Source organism: Anolis carolinensis, chromosome 2, assembly GCF_035594765.1.
Source record: "Anolis carolinensis isolate JA03-04 chromosome 2, rAnoCar3.1.pri, whole genome shotgun sequence".
NCBI classification, from domain to species: domain Eukaryota; kingdom Metazoa; phylum Chordata; class Lepidosauria; order Squamata; family Dactyloidae; genus Anolis; species Anolis carolinensis.
The window spans coordinates 126471538-126490279 of record NC_085842.1 but is presented as its reverse complement, the minus strand read 5'-3'; positions in this window follow the sequence as shown (position 1 = coordinate 126490279).

The window sequence follows — 18742 nt, the reverse complement described above, 5'->3', positions numbered from 1 at the left end:
TTCCTTTACTCTATTGCTTATAAAAAGAGGTGCTATCAGAAATGGTAAGCAGGAAAGGAGCAGCACTGGAAATACAGAGAAAAATGAAAAAGGAGCTGTTGCAGGCATCCAGGTAATACTGACCAGGCTAAAATTGTATACTGAAATAACCATCAGAATGGCACTAAGGTCCTATCTACACCGGCATATAATGCAGTTTCAGAATGCAGTTTGATTGCACTATATGACAGTGTAGATAGACTCATATAATCCAGTTCAATACAGTTAAGCTGCATTCTGAAACTGCATTATATGCCAGTGTAGATGGAGCCCCAGACATGGGCCACTCATGTATTTTTTTTTATTATTTTTTTATTTTTTTATACTTTTTATTTTTCCGGCTTGGATGCTGACCAACCTAAAATATGAAAACGGGAGAGAAAAGATATTATAAGCATGTTGGCTGGGATGATGAGCTCTATAATCAAACACATCTGGTGCAGGCACTAGGTTAGGGAAGACCAGGGTAGACAAAGCAGTAGTAATATACTTCAGGTTGGAATTAACTTGCAGCAACGTTTTAGACTGAACAATGTTTTGCCTTAGTGCAAGACCCTAACCCATTAAATCTGATTTTGGGGGGTATATATTCTAAATACATATTATATATTTGATGAATAAAGAAGAAAATCACATAAATTAAAAACATATCTCCATTCCTTACGAAGCCCACACTTAAATCAAAGGAAGTTTGTGAGTGTACATCCACAGAGAATTTCTGCTTCTCTCTTTCTCTTTAAAAACACTATCTCAGTAATATCCTCCTGATTAGCTAATGCTTTGGCTGTTCCAGAGAGATTGAATGTTTTCTTCTGGGAACAAACATTAACTGGGTGGTTAAATATCTGCTCTTTTATCCAGCAATTATAACCACCTACCTTTTCAGTGCTGATTATACTCATTTTCCTCCTCACATCATTAGACTGTCTTAGGAACTTTCTCTTTGGTTTTCTAGGAGAACCAATTTGAAGTTTTCAAGGATTCTAATTACGCCCAGCACATACCTTTTGCTTCTTAATGCAGGTTTTAAAAAGCTGTCATGGAAACATTTGGATTTTTATTTTAAAACATTCATGGGAAAAGTCACATTACCCTTGCCCAGCTGCCACCTGCCATTTATTCTGCCACCTTTTAAAACTATGAAAGAATGGGAATGTTCCTGAATCTTCTCATCTGCCTTCTTCTCCCATCAGCAGACAGAGAGCCCCTCCACACAGCCACATGACCCAGAATATCAAAGCAGACACCCCACAATGTCTGCTTTGAACTGGGTTATCTGAGTCCACACTGCCATATAATCTAGTTCAATGTGGATTTTATACAGCTATGTGGAAGGGGCCCTACTTCACTGAGCAGAGTTTCAGTAGAAATGGTCTAACTGTATGGCAAAGTAATACATCTTTTTTCTTATCTGAGAAAACAATTTTTTCACATGATAAGAAAGTCTTCAAAAATTTACAATTGAAGGCTTATTCGTAGCTAAATTTGAATTTGGAATCTTTTTGCACATAATACAGTAAAATACAATGGACAGTGTTTTTTTTTTTTGTCCTATAGGGAATATATAACTCTCTTGTTGCAACATTTCCATCTACTTCCATGGAAAATTGAAATTACTGATGATAACTTATAAAACCCTATATAGCTAGGGTCCAGACTATTTGAAGGGCCATGTCACCTTCCATAAGCTCATTAGGGTATTAATCTCTTCTAGAGGAGTGCTTTTCTCTGTCCTACCACTCTAGGTGGGAAAAAGAGAGAGGACCGTCTCTAGCTGTTGAAGGTTTTTGGAACTCCCTCTCCGGAAAGGCCTAGATGGCTCCTTCCTTGCTATCCTTTCATCTGTAACCGAAAACATATCTGTTCCTTCAGGTTTTCATAAACTGAAAGGGATGGGCTTTTAATGAATACTGTTCTGTGTAAGACTTGTACAGTCTTTTAATTATTTTTAGCATTTTTGATGTTCAATGTTTCAACCGATAAAATTATTCAATTGCATTTAAAATAACTTTCATATTTATACTTGGATAAATGTTATGTATAGTTTTAAATCTGAAATGTTTCTAAATATCTTCTTAGCTGTCTTGAGTTTCATAATTCAGAGAAAGTTAGGATATATTTGCCAGTTCTATAGAATAAGCCCCAATTGATAAAGAATATAATCAGTCCAGAATTTGTTTTGTCCTGACACTCTGGAAATACATGTTTGTTTGTTGTTTTTTAAGGCTATATACAATAGTCTCAGGCACTGAATGGAAGATGACAGGGAAAGTAAGTTGCTGAAGTATAGATCTATGCATACCATGCAGCCTGCCTTGGACTCCCCAAACTAACCCGCTTCACTCTGATGTGGTGCAGAATGCTTTGCTGTCACCAATGTGGAAGTAAACTTTCAGTTACAGGTTGGCAGCCTCTGCATGTGAACTGTGGGAGACTGCTATCCCGTACTTTTCTTCAGGCCATCACAATGTTTTCAGTGCAACTGGGTACTCTGGGGGAAACAGCATTAGAAAAAAAGAGAGAAAAAGATTTAGCAGGACTTCATCAACGAACAAATAGGTATCAGAATAATGCATTTAAAACTGCTGCTGCCATCACAAACTGAAGCCATATTATTTGAAGCTTTTATTTCTTAGACTGACAAGACTCTTCAACTCATTTTTTATCAGACAGGAAATTAACCATAGCATTTACATGAAATAAAAATATTCATAAAACTTAATGTTCATTTATATCCTCCTTGTTAGGTAATGGCATTGAATTAAGCCCCATTAAAAATAATTTGTGAAATCCTTTTGTGTATTTTAGTCTACTTGATATACCCACATGGTAGGACTGAGATAACAGCAGAAGCTCTGTTACATCTTCTGTAGTATTTATCAACACTACCAAGTATGTGCCTCAAGTTCATATGGATTCTCAACTTGAAAGTTGTGACTGCTGGCATGAGAAGTGCATATTATAACAAAATTCTTTTGAAACTCTGTGGAAGACTCAGCATTTTTCCTTAAAGTTTGAAACCTAACCTATTTTTTATTTTCATGAACTCTGCCAACAAGAACTAAAAGCCAGGGCTATAATCAGGAGGAAGACATTATTATATCCTGAAACCTTTCCTGAAATAAGCTTCTCAAATTTTTCATACATGACATGTTCTTGATAAAATTAAATTTTAACTTTTAAGCAAAAAAAAGTTGAATAGATAAGATAAGGATTGAGACAAGTGCAAAGTCATTTCTTAAAAAGTGGGCCATCTGCACTGATCATGGAAAAATCAAACCTTGACCCAGGATTTGGATTTTACTCTGAGTTACAGGCAGTCAAGAGCTGAAAAGGTTCCTAACCAGAAGTGATAGCAGGTGTCTTGGCTGCTATCTCACATTCCCCAAGGTCAGGTGGCCCAAGGATTCAGGATGGCAGTCCCCTCGCATCCCCTCCCCCAAGTCATTGCTATCACCATCTGCAAAAGCCCCACCTACTTCCTTGTGGGTGGTCTGGCTGTCATCAGCCAGTCTGTCCCCTTGCTGAGTGGGATGGGTGGGAGAAAGGCTAAGGCAACGCTCTGGCTGATATGAGCTGAAGTGACCAGAGGAAGGCAAGCAGGGAATACCTGCCTTTTGGTCTGTGTACAACCATCCATTCAGATTGATTTAGTAATACATAATTCGGCTAGAAGATAATGAACACAGGGATTTTTATCTTGGCTTCTTCCTTTTGGACACAAATTATCAGCCTTGCATTATACCTCAGTCACCCCTCCCATTTAGTAAATGGCACACTTCAGATGTTATCTATTTGATGACAACCTACTCATTTCATACTACCCATTCCATTAAGCTTTTGTAGTAGGAGACTGAGAAGTCTTCCACATGTATTTCTTATGTCTTCTTCAAGGAATTCACATCTCCCACTTGCTGGCAATTGAAACATATAAATGTCTGTATCCGTAACACAATGATGCTAGCATGTTTTCTATTTTCAAGGCACACAATGACCTCTTTCCCCTACAACTATGAGAGCCATACATGGCCGAAACAGTCTTAGAATGTGCACTCATTTTAAATAACATCTTTATACTGAATTGAAGTAAGTGACTTCTCTGAAAATTGGAGTCCTTTCCAATGTGATCTAAAGCAAAGCAAGGTTGCCCATTTTGGCTTTGTGACTACTTCAGAAGAGTGTTTCCTTTTTTTTCCTGTTGGGCAATGAATATACTTGCACCAATCTCTATGAAAAGACATGAGGCACACTAGGGGATGGTTTTGTGGCTGACTACTGCAGCCTTCAATGAGGAAAACATTGTGACTAAATAAACTCAAGTGTAGCCCATTAACCACATGTCAGCACTTCATGTTCACAGTAATTGTTCAATTGTGAAGATTATCATGTGGGCCTGCAAAACTGAATTGATTTGCCAGTCAATCCATATAGAGCTGCCCTGGCCAGGTTCCCTATCAGTCAGAGTGAAGTACCCAATTTGGATGGTAGAACATTAAGTCTGGTGAATCACATTACCATCCCTATCAAATGACTCCATGCCACTACTGTTCCAGACAGCCTTGCTCTTCAAAACTGCTTGGACCTCAAATATCTACTTCTAAGGTAGCTTTTTTGTCTTCCTCCTTCCACCTGATGCAATGAGTTAGCTTGGTCTGCTTGCCATTGTTGGCCTATTTTGAGTTTGGTGACTCACAAGTGACATTATATTTCTGATAATTTCAGCTTACATATGAAAGTGAAATGGGTAAAAGCTCAAGCCTGTATCATACATGCAATGGCCAAGACTTCAGTTTGCAGTGTGCTTAAAAGCATATACCACCACCTAGCTCTTATGTAAGAAAAGTGTTGGGAAATGTGAAAGTTAATAGCAGGTATTTCAGGCAAAGTAATGCAACTGACATGACAGAGGTCTCCCTGTGTTTGCCAGACACATACAGGACCCATCAAAAGCCTATCCATGGAAACTTTGTTCTCCTAGTAGAGTATGACAGATGACAGTTCCAGCCCCAGTTCTTAAATTAGAAAGGCATTACAGAAGATGTTTATACCAATTTTGAGACCTTTCCTGGGCTCTCTCACCAAGTGTTTTTCAAAGGCTACAAGGTAGCACGATTTGGCTGAAATGTGAACAGTGTTGGCCCTTCAAACTTAATTAAAATTTCTTCCAAATTTCCAATATCTGAGCACCATTCTCAAACCCTATAAAATATTTCAGTGAAAGTGGACTTAACTGGCCTGAGCAAAGCAGAGACTTAACTGTCATTGGTTATAGGCTACTTTCATAGGAGCTAGGTAGGTCTGACCCACAGTCATCCAGTAGATCAGTGCTAGCTTCAGTGTTTAAGGCTTGCTTGAAAAGAAAGAGCAAATAAATGTGACTAAAGATGATGGATTTATTTTTTTCCTTAATATAACAAGCTAGATGAAACATTCTGTTTCTGCTCATGCGTTGCAATTGCAAATTAAGACAGGGTTTCTAATGAATGTTTAATAACTTGGGGATTTAAGGTGCCTGGGCTTTGCTATATGTGTATATGTAAGGCTATGCCTCTTACATACAAATGAGAATGCACAAGGTTTTGGCAGGAGGAGAGATACACATTTGATTCCCTTTTATAATTCCAATATTATTTATGGCATTCTGCCTGGTCATTCCACCCCCACCTCCTTTTGATGCTGGCTATTTCCATGGTTGAAGTGCTCTTGGCTGTGGCTGTTCAGCTATGCAATTTGCTAGGGAGCCTTTTGGAGCCTCGGGCTTGTGATTTCCATGTGTGGATAGACAGAGACATCCACTGGCTCTCAGCATCAGAATCTGTTTTTCAGCAACTTTGTAGGTGTGAATTTTTCAACTATAAAGCAAGTAGGACAAAAGCTTGCAAATAAATAAATACATCCCCTCTAATGGCAGGACACAAGCTAGATTTGATGTTGTTGGTTCAGGTTTTGTGAGGGATTTTAAGCATTGAAGGGATAGTAATTAGCCACTAGAGAACATCATTTGGTAGAAGCACATTTTGAATACTAAAGGGGAAATAACTTACTGCAGTGCAGAAAATGTCTTCTGGCTCTTTCAGTTTTTCCAAAGATCATAGAACCCAGCTGTAGTTGCCTGACACAGTTGAAAAGATCCCCCGTCTAAATGAGAGGAAATTGATAAATGTATTTCCATCTCCAATATATTTACAGTTTTTTCCCAGAAGACAAGAGGGGAACGGACGGACAATGAATGCCAAGTTGTTAGCTAGGGCAAGAGCTCCATCTAATCAAAAATTGTCAGATTGATTAATTTGAAAAGTGTTCACCCTTTCATTTCTGCAGTTGTCATATGACGAAGAGGTTCATCTTAGCGTGTTTTACCAAAGCATATAATTCTAAGCTTATCATAGAAAATTCTAGAAAATTCTCAACTCAGTCAAAATCAATAAACTACAGAAGTGCATTATTTGCCCTGAATAAACTAAACATGTACATTTCTTACTAATGTATTTTCAACTCATCTATTATGTTTTAAGAAAAGGTGTATGATATTTCTTTGCCTATGCATTTCTCAACTGCCAGTAGATGTTGTCTGGGAATCTTAAATATACTAACATAATGCAATTATTTTTTTCTCTATGGTAGAAGATCTTTCTTTTTTTCCTCTTCACACTTGCTTCTCTCAAAAAAGGTTCTAAGATGATGGCTTCATGGAGCTGTCCCCTCACATATTCTGAGATGAAGACAAGTAGTGTTATCTTCATTTTTCTTCTTATAAAAATGGAACCATTTATAAAAAGAAAATAAACATAGTATAGTGGTCACATTTTTTTCCCTGAGAAAATGAATTTTCATCTTTTTATTGTTCTGAAACTTAGGTAGACTAGAAAGACAATACCTGCTATGGCCAGAAAAGCTGGTCAGGGCTGGCTAAAATATCGAGTGGCTAGCTCAGTAATTTAAAATGAATGCTAGTGGATAACCCTTTCCATCTTGCTCCTCCACATGACCAGTAAAGCCTAATTTTGAAAAAGCATAAAAACTACAAACTATGTAAAATATGTTTTTAAAAACACAGTTTTGCTCAATCAGCATAAGGGGTAAAGTGTTTCCCCCTTCCCAGTGCTGATTGAGCAAAACTGTACTGTGTTTTAAAATACTCTGTTTCCCCCAAAATAAGACAGTGTCTTATATTAATTTTTGCTCCCAAAGATGCACTAGGTCTTATTTTCAGGGGATGTCTTATTTTTCCACAAAGGAGAATTCACATTTATGGCTGAATTGTTTAAAAATGAAAATGTATTATGTACTGTACAGTAGTTGTCATCACAAACAAGCATAACCAAACTGTGAATCCTTTCAAGAATTTCTGTATTATATTTTACTAGCTGTGCCCGGCCACGCGTTGCTGTGGCTTTTTTTTAGTGATGTTGGTCAATCTACATTGGGTTTTATTTTTGTTGTGACCGTCAACAAAAATTATACAGTATTATTTATTCATTTATTACATTAAAGACATATGATAGGATATTACGCTATAACATATACGACTATTTCACAATATTAGTAGTAATATATATATATATATATATTGTTTTGTTTTGTTATTAGTATTATATTGTAGTGTATTATAATATTATTAGCAGTATTATATGTATATACAATGTATTGTATTATATATGTATTGTATTATTATATATATTAATATATTGCAAATTGGCCCCAGAGTACGGAATGGCCTTGTAGTTTCAAAGCTTGGGTGGTTCCGTGTGTTAGAGGGGGGGAATGCTTTGTTGGGAGGTGCTAGGTGGTCCTGATTGTTTCCTGGATGGAATTTGTGTGTTTTCAGACTGTTGTTGTTTATTTACTGTGCTGAGATGAGAGAGTGATGAGTACGGAATGGCCTTGTAGGTTCAAAGTGTGGGTGGTTTCCTGTGTGAAGGGGGGAATCCTTTGGTGGGAGGTGTTAGATGGCCCTGATTGTTTCCTGGATGGAATAGCTGTGTTTTTAGAGTGTTGATCTTTATTTACTGTCCTGAGATGATATTGTTGTGTATTATTGTACCACAGTAATTATTTCATATTACAGTAGAATCTCACCCAACATTCGTTTATGCAATGTTCTGGATTATGCAATGGAGTCTGCCTTTTAATAGTCAATGTTTTTGGAGTGAGTGTTTTTAATGTATTGTGATATTTTGGTGGTAAATTTGCAAATACAGTAATTTCTACATAGCATTACTGCGCATGGAACTACTTTTTGTGTCAAATTTGTTGTATAACATGATGTTTTGGTGTTTAATTTGTATAATGATGACCTAATTCGATGTGTAATTGGTTTTCCTGAATCCCTTCTTATTATCCAACATATTTATTTATGCAACGTTCTGCCGGCTTGTTTATGTTGGATAAGTGAGATTCTAGTGTATATTTATAATGTGATATTATTTGTTTAGAAGTGGATTATATGAGGCGCCTTCTGTTATAACAATAATAATTATTATAGTCTTGAATGATTATCATTGTGATAAAATAATAACTACTTATTATTAGTTGTTATTATATTGTTGAATGATTATCAATGTTATAATAATAATTATTAATTTGTGAATGATTATTACTATAATAATAATAATAATTTTCTATTATTACGATTTGTTAATACATTGTTGAATGATTGTCAGTGTTATAATAATAAGAACTGACTATTATTATGAATTATTATGTTCTCAAATGATTATCAGTATTATACTAATAATAAATTAGTATTATTATTGGTGATTATTACATTCTTAACTGATGATCAGTTATTATATTAATAATTATTACAGGGAAGGGAAAGGTGAGGGCGATAGGGTTTGAGAGGGGAAAAAGGGGGGCTTCTGAGGCATTGGAGGGGTTGTCATTTGTGGGTGAGAACAACAACAACAATAACAACAACAGAAAAGGGGGAAGCTCAGCCTGGGCCAACTTGGGCCTTCCCTTGACTTGTTTTGGGCGCCAACTTCCACCCTTCCTGGCCTGAGGCTCTTTCCTTTTCCCCATCAGCCGTTTAACCGGGTGAGGGGGAAAAGGAAGGGCCCTGAGGCCGGGAAGGGCGGGGGTTGGCGCCCCAAACAACTCGAGGGGAGGTCCAGGCCTGCTCGAGGGCCGTGCCCTCCTCTTCCCCCCTCACCTTGAAGAGCTTGAAGACCTCCGAGAAGAACCGAGAAGGGAGGAGGAGAGAGGGTGAGGCGGGGGGGGGGGGGGCTCCGCGGGGCCTTCCTCGCATTGGGGGGAGGGGAGAGGGGCGGGAGGAGGGGGCCTGAACGGCAACCGGGGCCCTCCATGGGCCCTGAGGGGGGAGGACATTGAGGGGGAGAGGGCAGAGAGCGACGTGAGGCCCGCACGCCTCCCAGCGCGGCCTCCTCCATCCCGCGCCCAGCAAGGAATCGGCCTTCCTGCCTTCCTTCCTTCAGCTCTGAGGCGAGGTGTGTGTGTGCGCGCGCGGGAAGGGATGGGGGGGTGCGCGCAGGCGCACATCGCCTGTTGCAGTTTTTGGCCGTTTGTGGCCCTGTGATTGTGTTTGTCATATAAATGTGTTGTATCTTACTGGAGCCGCGCGAGCGCCATAAAGGTTTGAAGCATGGTGTTTTTGCGCATGCGTACTTAGTTTTGGCATTTTTTTGGTGTTGTGATAGTGTTTTATGTGTAAATTTGTTGTATCTTACTGGAGGCGGGGATGATGGATTGCGTTGCCAATTTTCGAGTTTGGGGGGGCTGTAGATTTGTTGTTTTGTCCATCGCCGTGATGCCATCACTCTTTTATATATATAGATTGCTATAGTGTTTTTAAATTACTGTTTTAAATTTCTGTTCGTATGTAAATTTATGTTGTTGTTGGACTTGTCCCTGTGTAAGCTGTCCTGAGTCCCTTCTGGGAAATGGAGGTGGGATACAAGAATAAAGTTATTATTATATTATTACTATTTCTTGTTACTACCTTTATTTCCATGTACAACAATCTAGGGTATGTACATTTACCGATCCTGCATGCTTCCAAACAAAAACTTTACTAGGTCTTACTTTTGGGGGAAGCCTTATATTTAGCAATTCAGCAAAACCTCTACTAGGTCTTATTTTCTGGGGATGTCTTATTTTCAGGGAAACGGGGTACAGGTTTGTAGGATTTCAATTACCGGTACTTTAGCACAGAGTGTTTTAGTGGTGACTAGAAACAGCCTAACTCCTTTCTAGAATAATTAAGAATTATGTCATACTGCAATGCCTACCAATTGAAGAAATGGAAAAATCAGCTTTCTGTTCTGTGCACACTTCAGAGTGGATTTTAGGTCATGGAAATGAAAGACAAAAGAGCAATGGGAATAAAACCACTCACTTTTCAGTGTTTGTGGCACTGAACGGAAGTATAAGGAGTGTTCAAATCAAACCAGAGCTTTTAATTTTACGGGTATAAAATGGATGCTAGCGTGGTGGTACTATACATAGTAGTAAGTACTAGTGTGTCCTATTACTGGTAGGCAGTGACTGACTTTATATTTCTAGGTGTGAAGATTACTGTAGATGCAGACTGCAGCTAGGAAATCAGAAGATGTTTCCTTCTTAGGAGGAGAGCAATGACCAATCTCGATAAAATAGTGAAGACTAGAGACATCACACTGGCAACAAAGGTCCACATAGTTAAAGCGATGGTATTCCCCATAGTAACCTATCGATGCGAGAACTGGACCATAAGAAAGGCTGAGCAAAGGAAGAGAGATGCCTTTGAAATGTGGTGTTGAAGGAAATTCTGAGAGTGCCTTGGACCACAAGAAGATTCAACCAGTCCATACTCCAGGAAATAATGCCCAGCTGCTCACTGGGGGGAAGGATATTAGAGGCAAAGATGAAGTACTTTGATCACATAATGAGAAGACAGGAAAGCTTGGAGAACAGAATGATGCTGGGGAAAATGGAAGGAAAAAGGAAGAGGGGCTGACCAAGGGCAAGATGGATGGATGGTATCCTTGAAGTGACTGGCTTGTCCTTGAAGGAGCTGGGGGTGGTGACAGCCGACAGGGAGCTCTGGCATGGACTGGTCCATGAGGTCACAAAGAGTCAGAGGCGACTGAACGAATAAACAACAACAAAAAGCACACATGTTATGGGCCAGTCCAAAGACCGTTAATCAACATGGCAAGTAACAGTGTAACTACACCATCCTGTGTCAACAGTTTCTTGTGTAGTCTGGCCATTAAACTTCATTTAAAATCCAAGTCCCCCCAGGAAAGTTTATTTGGTTCTGTAGGTTGTTTCCAGCTTGGTCTTTTCCTATCTAACACACTGTTTATCTGACTAAGAGGCCAACTATGACAAATATTCCCTGTGCATCAGACCATTTAACACAACTCCTTCATCTGAAGCCAGCCTGTCAACTTCTCCCAAAGCAAGCAGATACAAAAGCAGCAGCATCAATCAAGAAGAAAAGGGAAAGCTTCCCTCTGGAACACAATCAGGTCTTGAGCCAACAGAGTTCATTTTCATCCTGACAAAAATCTTGCAATGATTCGCTCCACAGGCTTTCAGTCTTCTGTTACTCCAGATGGGGCTAGAAATGTTTCTGAATAAAGCTGTATTGCCAGATTACAAGTGAATTTAGTAGAACTCCGGTTATTTCTGTATTTTTATCATACGCAGTTAGGGTATGTCATCTTTCATAAATAGGAATATAATCAGGATGAGAAAATTGATAATTCTTAATTTTGTTAAATTTCTGCAAATCCTTCTAAAAATTTTAATCCTGAAATTTTATTTGAATCAGATCATGGGATTTTTTTTGGTGAAACAATTTCAATAATTTGGACATTTTGTCTAATTGACACAACTTTCCACAATTAATTACAAGCATTTTTCTGTGTATTATTTGTATTTTAGCCATAGAGCTTTTAAAATGTGCATATGCAAGAAATTTATTCCTCTGAATATTCGGTAAGCCTCACAAATGTATGAATGTTCAAAGGGGAAAGTGGGTGTTTTCTTGCAAGACGTATGTGAAAATACTCAGCTGAGATTAAGTTCAGCTACTTTCTTTCTATTCCTGTAATATAACAGTGCCACTTCCACTCTATAGTAATCAGTCTAGAGAAGGGAAGTATGCTCAGTTCTATGCTAGAAGAAAGTATCTTCTATATAATTCCCTATCCAATTTGCAAACTTTTGCATTTCTAGTTTAAAGCTATCAACTGTACTAAATTGGTAATCCTTCATTTAAGAACTTCTTGTGTTGTTTCACTTGAGCAGAACCCTCAAATTCTTATCAAGTGTTGATTGAGTGATCTCTGTAGGCAAGAGGGAAATAATGCCAGCCTAAGAGATAGCGAGAATTTTATTTGATCAAGTTTTTCACTTATATTTCTTGTAGATATACATTCTGGACCTTGCAGAATTGTGCTCTACTGTCTTAAATTGGTGTTAAATGTATGGATACTGGGTTGCTGTGAGTTTTCTGGGCTGTATGACCATGTTCCGGAAGCCTTTTCTACTGACGTTTCGCCCACATCTATTGCAGGCATCCTTAGAGGTTGTGCAGTGTATTGGAAACTAAGCAAGGGAGGTTTATAGATCTGTGGAAGGTCCAGGGTGGGAGAGAGAACTCTTGTCTGTTGGAGGCAAGTGTGAATGTTGTAATTAATTGCCTTGATTAACATTTAATGACCTTGTAGCTCAAGGCCTGGCTAATTCCTGCAACAAAGGGGGAATCCTTTGTTGGGAGGTGTAAGCTGTCCCTGATTGTTTCATGCTTGGAATTCCCCTGTTTTCAGAGTGTTGTTCTTTATTTATTGTCATATTTTAGAGGGTTTTTTATTAATCAAGGTGATTAACCACAACATTCACACTGGCCTCCAACAGACGAGAGTTTTTTCTCCCATCCTGGACCTTCCACAGATATATAAACCTTCCTTGATTAGTTTCCAACAGACACCTCAACCTCTGAGGATGCCTGCCATAGATGTGGGTGAAACCTCAGGAGAGAATGCTTTTGGAACATGGCCATGCAGACTGGAAAACTCACAGCAACCCAGTAATTCTGGCCACAAAAGCCTTCGACAACACACTGTATGGATACTCTTTTAAACTTTTCATGTGGTATATTTTAAGCTGTTTCCTTTAACTGTTGTAAGCTGTCTTGAGTCCCAAATGGAATATAAATACTAGGCATGTGCAATCTATGAAAAAAATGGTTCAGTACTTGCTTTGAAAGTAGGGGGCACTGGTAGAACACATTTACCACTGTTAGCTCACCCAATCTAAGAACGTTTGACTTATCCTCAGATTTTTGCCGAATTTTCAAAGTTTTTATAAAAAACATTTTTTAATAATAAAAAATCTGTTCCTAGTTTAGAAGTGTTATTTCCTGTTTCGTTGGGTTGTCTTTACTTTGAAAGTCTTTGTTCTACTTCTGAAACTTTGTTTTTGTGGCTGAAAGTTTGTTAAATTGATGGACAGAGACTCAACAAACCATAATGTGCTGTTTTTTGACTTCTCATACTGGTTGAAGAAATGCGGAGGAGTTCCGAAGTCCAGATAAGCTGAACCTTTTAACATTGTTTTCAGAACGTTTTAAGATTTTTTTTAAAAAAAAATAGTTTATACAAGGAATAACTACAGGGAGAAAGCCTTACCTTTGCACAGCCCAATACAAACACTTGTGGCTAAGAAGCCACAGCTGGCCAAGGTAGATGGGGGAGAGAGAGCTTTGTATCAACTTCTGTTCTGGCGAAAAGCCACAGCCAAGCAAAAATGACTGATTATTTCCCCTCTACTCTATGGAAAAGGTTCAAATTGTTCACTCAGCAGATGCTAAGGAGCCCCCAAAAGAAAAGGAAAAGGAAGCCAAACTGTTTATGTCTGCAGAGGATTTATGGAACTGGCCTTCTAATATCAGTGGGCTACTACAGAAGGAGAGCGATACTAGTTTTGGGACTGTGAGAAGCTTAGCCAAGGATCAGAAACAAGCAGAGCAAGAAAGCACTGGAGCTGCGGATACACAAATTAAAGGCACGATTCCATTCCCAGGAGTATTTACAACCCCTTTATTGAAAGAGGCCTACCTTATTCCTTACACACCTGAGGAACCAATACAGCAGCAGCTCCACCTAGTCTCACACCAGTGAGGAAAATCGACTGAGAGCTGCTCCTTTTTAGAAGTAAAACTTTCTGCTCTCTCAAATGACCTGCAGACAATTAAGAAATATCTACAGGAAAGCACAGGGCTCCTGAGCACTTTGGCAAACATAATTAAAGTAGAGGTGCTAGAAGGCTGGAGTAACAGTGATGATCTTAAGGTGTCGATGGCTCCGAACACCTCAAGCCACCACCGGACAGGGTACAGCTACTCCTCGCCCCAGGGACTTAAAAACAATACGGACAAAAGTGGATAAAACCAAGTGCTCTACAGACATAGACAACCACAAGGGCAAGGTGGGGGCCGGGCTGTGGCACAGCTGGCTAGTAATCAGCTGCTATAAATCACTACTGACCGAGAGGTCATGAGTTCGAAGCCCGGGCCGGGTTAAGCCTCCGACCATTAAAAAAAAATAGCCCCAGCTTGCTGTTGACCTAGCAGCCCCGAAAGACAGTTGCATCTGTCAAGTAGGGAAAATTTAGGTACGCTTTATGCGGGAGGCTAATTTAATCTACAACACCATAAAACTGCTCACGAGGAAAAGAATGAGGAAGAACAGCCACCAATGGATGGTGAAGCAACAGCTCCCCCTGTGGCCAAAATCGTGAAGCTGGAAGGATGTTAATATGCCTCTGTCTGTCTAAAACTGAATGTTGTTTGTCTGTTGGCATTGAATGTTTGCCATATATGTGTTCATTGTAATCCGCCCTGAGTCCCCTTCAGGGTGAGAAGGGCGGAATATAAATACTGTAAATAAAATAAACAAATAAAGGTAAAAAAGTATAAATACTAAAAAGGAGGCAAAACAAAAAACCACAAGTACCCAGCCAAGACAACCTAGGAACTACAAACAAGGCCTAAAGAAATTACTAGCACTAATCCCACCCTCAAAACCCACTGCAACGGGTAGGAGAAAAAGTAAAAAAAAGTACATCGAAACTAAGACACAGCGCCATTAGACAAGGCAAAGTAGATTGCTCCAGACCAACAAATCCAGGGTACCAAAAGATCAATGTGGCAACACAAACCCACTGGATTAACCAGGAAATCAAAAGGAGGGGAGAGAAGGACAATATGTCCCTGGTAAAGACAGAGACAGAGACAGTTGACTGATCCATATTACCAATGACAAAGCAGCAAAACTGTAAACAAATGATCAATGGCAAAGGACATCTTATTGAAAACTGGAATTTGGTCCTTGACCCAAAAAAGCTGGTGTTTATCAAAGTCCCCAAACCAGGAAAGCTGGTCGGTTTGGAAGATTGCAAAACCCATGTGCTAGGACTTTTGGAAAAGGTCTTACCAGGGGGGCTGTTTCCTTCTGACATAGATATGGTTGAGTATTTAGATAATGATCAAATGCATGTTGATGTTATAGTTTCCCTTGTTGACCCTAATATAGCCAAATTTGTTGTAAGAACCAGAGACCTTTTTCTAAAACAAGGAATGGTAATTACAAGATTTTTTAAACAGGTTCTTACCCAAAAGGTCCCCAATGACACAATGTCAGCAGAGGAACAGAAATCAGATATGAAGGAAGGAAATGAACAGAGGTTGTACTCCCATAAGGCCCAAGCAGTCCAACCCCTAAATGGAGGGGATGATACTCATGGTCAGGGTTATCTGTTTAGTTCTGAGGAACAGTCTCTGACTGCATCCTTCATAGATCTGTCAGGGAAGGAGCAAAGCCAAATCATAGAAGGCTGGAGGCACTAAGTTGCCTTTTGAAGAAAATTAATACAAAATGCCAGTACTCAAATGAGGAAGAACTTAAGGAAACAATTAAGCAGCAGAGGGCAGTTCCAGATAGCATAAACTGGCTAGAGATGAGATTTCTATATCCTGAGAAGAAAGACGAGACTATCACCAAACACTTCCCATTGTCCCCAAAGATCAATATTATGAAAACCCAAACTACTAACACTTGTGTTTACACTGATAATGCCTTTATCATATGTCCAGGCGAACCATCCCTAGGTACTGAAGTAGAGTGCAAGGGGTCAAATGTGGAAATAGCATGAAAGCTACACAGACACACGGGGTTCCAGGAGACCTCCCATCTAAAGATCATCTGGAACATAGCTGGGTGGGCAAACAAGCTTGGGGACAACTCCTTTTTTCAATTTGTTAGCTCTTTTAATATAATATTATGCCAAGAGTCCTGGGCCTTAACTCCCATAACCCTAGATGGATTTGCTAGCTTTACTGTGGAAGCTCTGAAGGTCCATAAGGCGGGGCGACCAAGGGGTGGTCTGGCTATTTTTGTCTCTAACATACTACGAGCTGAGACAAGACCCCTAGACAATCTGGTTCAGATAGCACACGGAATCTTGCTAGTCAAATAGAAGAGTCCTGACTAAGATTAGAGGATTACATTTTATCCCAAATGATGAGTCACCCTACGGTGCCAATACTAATATTTGGTGACCTAAACGCCAGGATAGGAGCCAATGACTCTGAGACAGAAGCCAAGTACCCACTTTTAAGGGATCTTAAAGAGGGCAGAAACTTCCCAGATAGGAAAGACATCAAATTATGCAGGATATTATATGTTACAAATTGTTTACAGATTGGATCTTCTAGTGCTAAATGGCACATGTAAGGAGGACCCTAGAGGGGAATTTACTTTTAACAACAAAGGGTGAGCCAGTACGGTGCATTACTGTCTGACAACTAGAGACGCTGAAAACTGGGCTAGGTCTCTTAGGACCTTACCCAAAATCGAAAGCGACCACCTGCCGCTAACCTTACAACTGTCTCTCCTTGAAATACACACAAGTTCTTACCTGCTGAGCTGGATAAGAGATCATCTAGGATAAGATATAGATGGTCAGCCAAACTAGATGAATGACCGCAAACTAAAATCAACTCAGCTAACATAGAGCTGCTGAGACAAAAAATAATGATAGGAAATGCCACCGAACCAACAATTGAGTCATATGAAGCCATGATAGCCCTTTTTAAGGAGGACTTATCTTATCCGATCAGTCAGCCAATTAGAGAGAGAAATCATTTTAGGCATGTCTCATCGAATTGGTTCAATGAAGAATGTCAAAAGAAAAAAGAAATTCTAAAAAATGCCTACATAGCCTTCAGACAAGTTGGGCACGGGCCACTTCCAATAAACTACAATCAGCAAAAAAAAAAAGAAAGAAAAAAGAAAAAGAAAAAGAAAAGAATGCAAGGCCCAATTGCTTCATAAAAAAGCAATGTAGATTAAAAGCATGGTCTACCTTGATCGAAGCATCACACACACACACACAAAAGATTCCAGACTTTTCTGGCACCTCATTTTCAGGTGCGCTTAACCCTCGCCCCCCTGTAACCAGTCAGCAGATACCATCAATGGTTTGGGAAAACTATTTCAGGGGCATCTTCTCTGGGAATAACCCAACCACCCTGCATCACTCCAACACCTCAGAGCTCCCACTCTCAGGTGCCGCAAAGTGGTGTGCAGTTACACCAGAGGAGATGACTGAACTCAAAAATAGCAAAGCCCCAGGAAATGATTTTATTCCAGCAGAATTTATAAAATCAAATATTCAGTGGTGGGCCCCACTACTGGCCTCTCTTTTTACCCAAATAAATAACTCAGGAAAAATCCCAGACAGTTGGAAACAGGCAATTACAGTTCCAATATACAAGAAAGGCTCACCAAAAGAGCCTGGTAACTATAGACCGATCAGCCTGCTTTCCATCCCAGGGAAACTGTACGCATGATTCCTTTGCAAGAAATTGACAAAGGAATTGAAGGCAAATAAAACTCTCTCAGATGCACAGGCAGCCTTCAGGAAAAACTCATCCACCATGGATCAGAGCTTAATTCTCCTACATCTAGTGGAGAAATACCATAAAATACTGAAAGCTAAATTTTTCATAGCATTTGATTCTGTCTCCAGACCCAGATTATTGTCTAAGCTAGATAAGTGTCTAACCGACAGAAGAATATTCATCAAAGAACTATACAGGGACAGTCATTTACAGGTTAGATGTGGTCCTCAGGGCCAAATTTCTAAGCCAATTCAAATGATCAGAGGGGTCAGGCAGGGTTGTATCTTAGCCCCAACCCTGTTTAACATATTCTTAAATGACCTAGAAGAAATCATAATGGATCCTCAAGGACACCTTCCCAGTTTAGGCATGAGGAGAGTCCCCATTCTGCTTTATGCAGTTGACACAGCCATCTTGTCCAGATCCAGATCAGGGCTCCTACATCAACTCAAGATATTTACAGACTATTGTAAAACAAATGAGCTAATTATCAATTTTAGCAAATCAAAAGTCCTTGTTTTTGAACGCAAATGCACAAAATACAAATGGTCTACCGGAAAATTCCCTTTAGAGCAGGTAAAAAGCTTCCAGTACCTGGGAATGACTTTCCACCACACATTATCATGGAAAGAACATAGAGAAACTGTGACTCAAAAAGCTAAGGCTAGCCCAGCTGCCATACTAAGATTTTACTACACCAAAGGAGGACAACACGTCCCCTCGGCACTAAAAATTTTCAATGCCAAAATTGCTTCGAAACTTCTCTTCGACGCAGCCATTTGGTGGGGA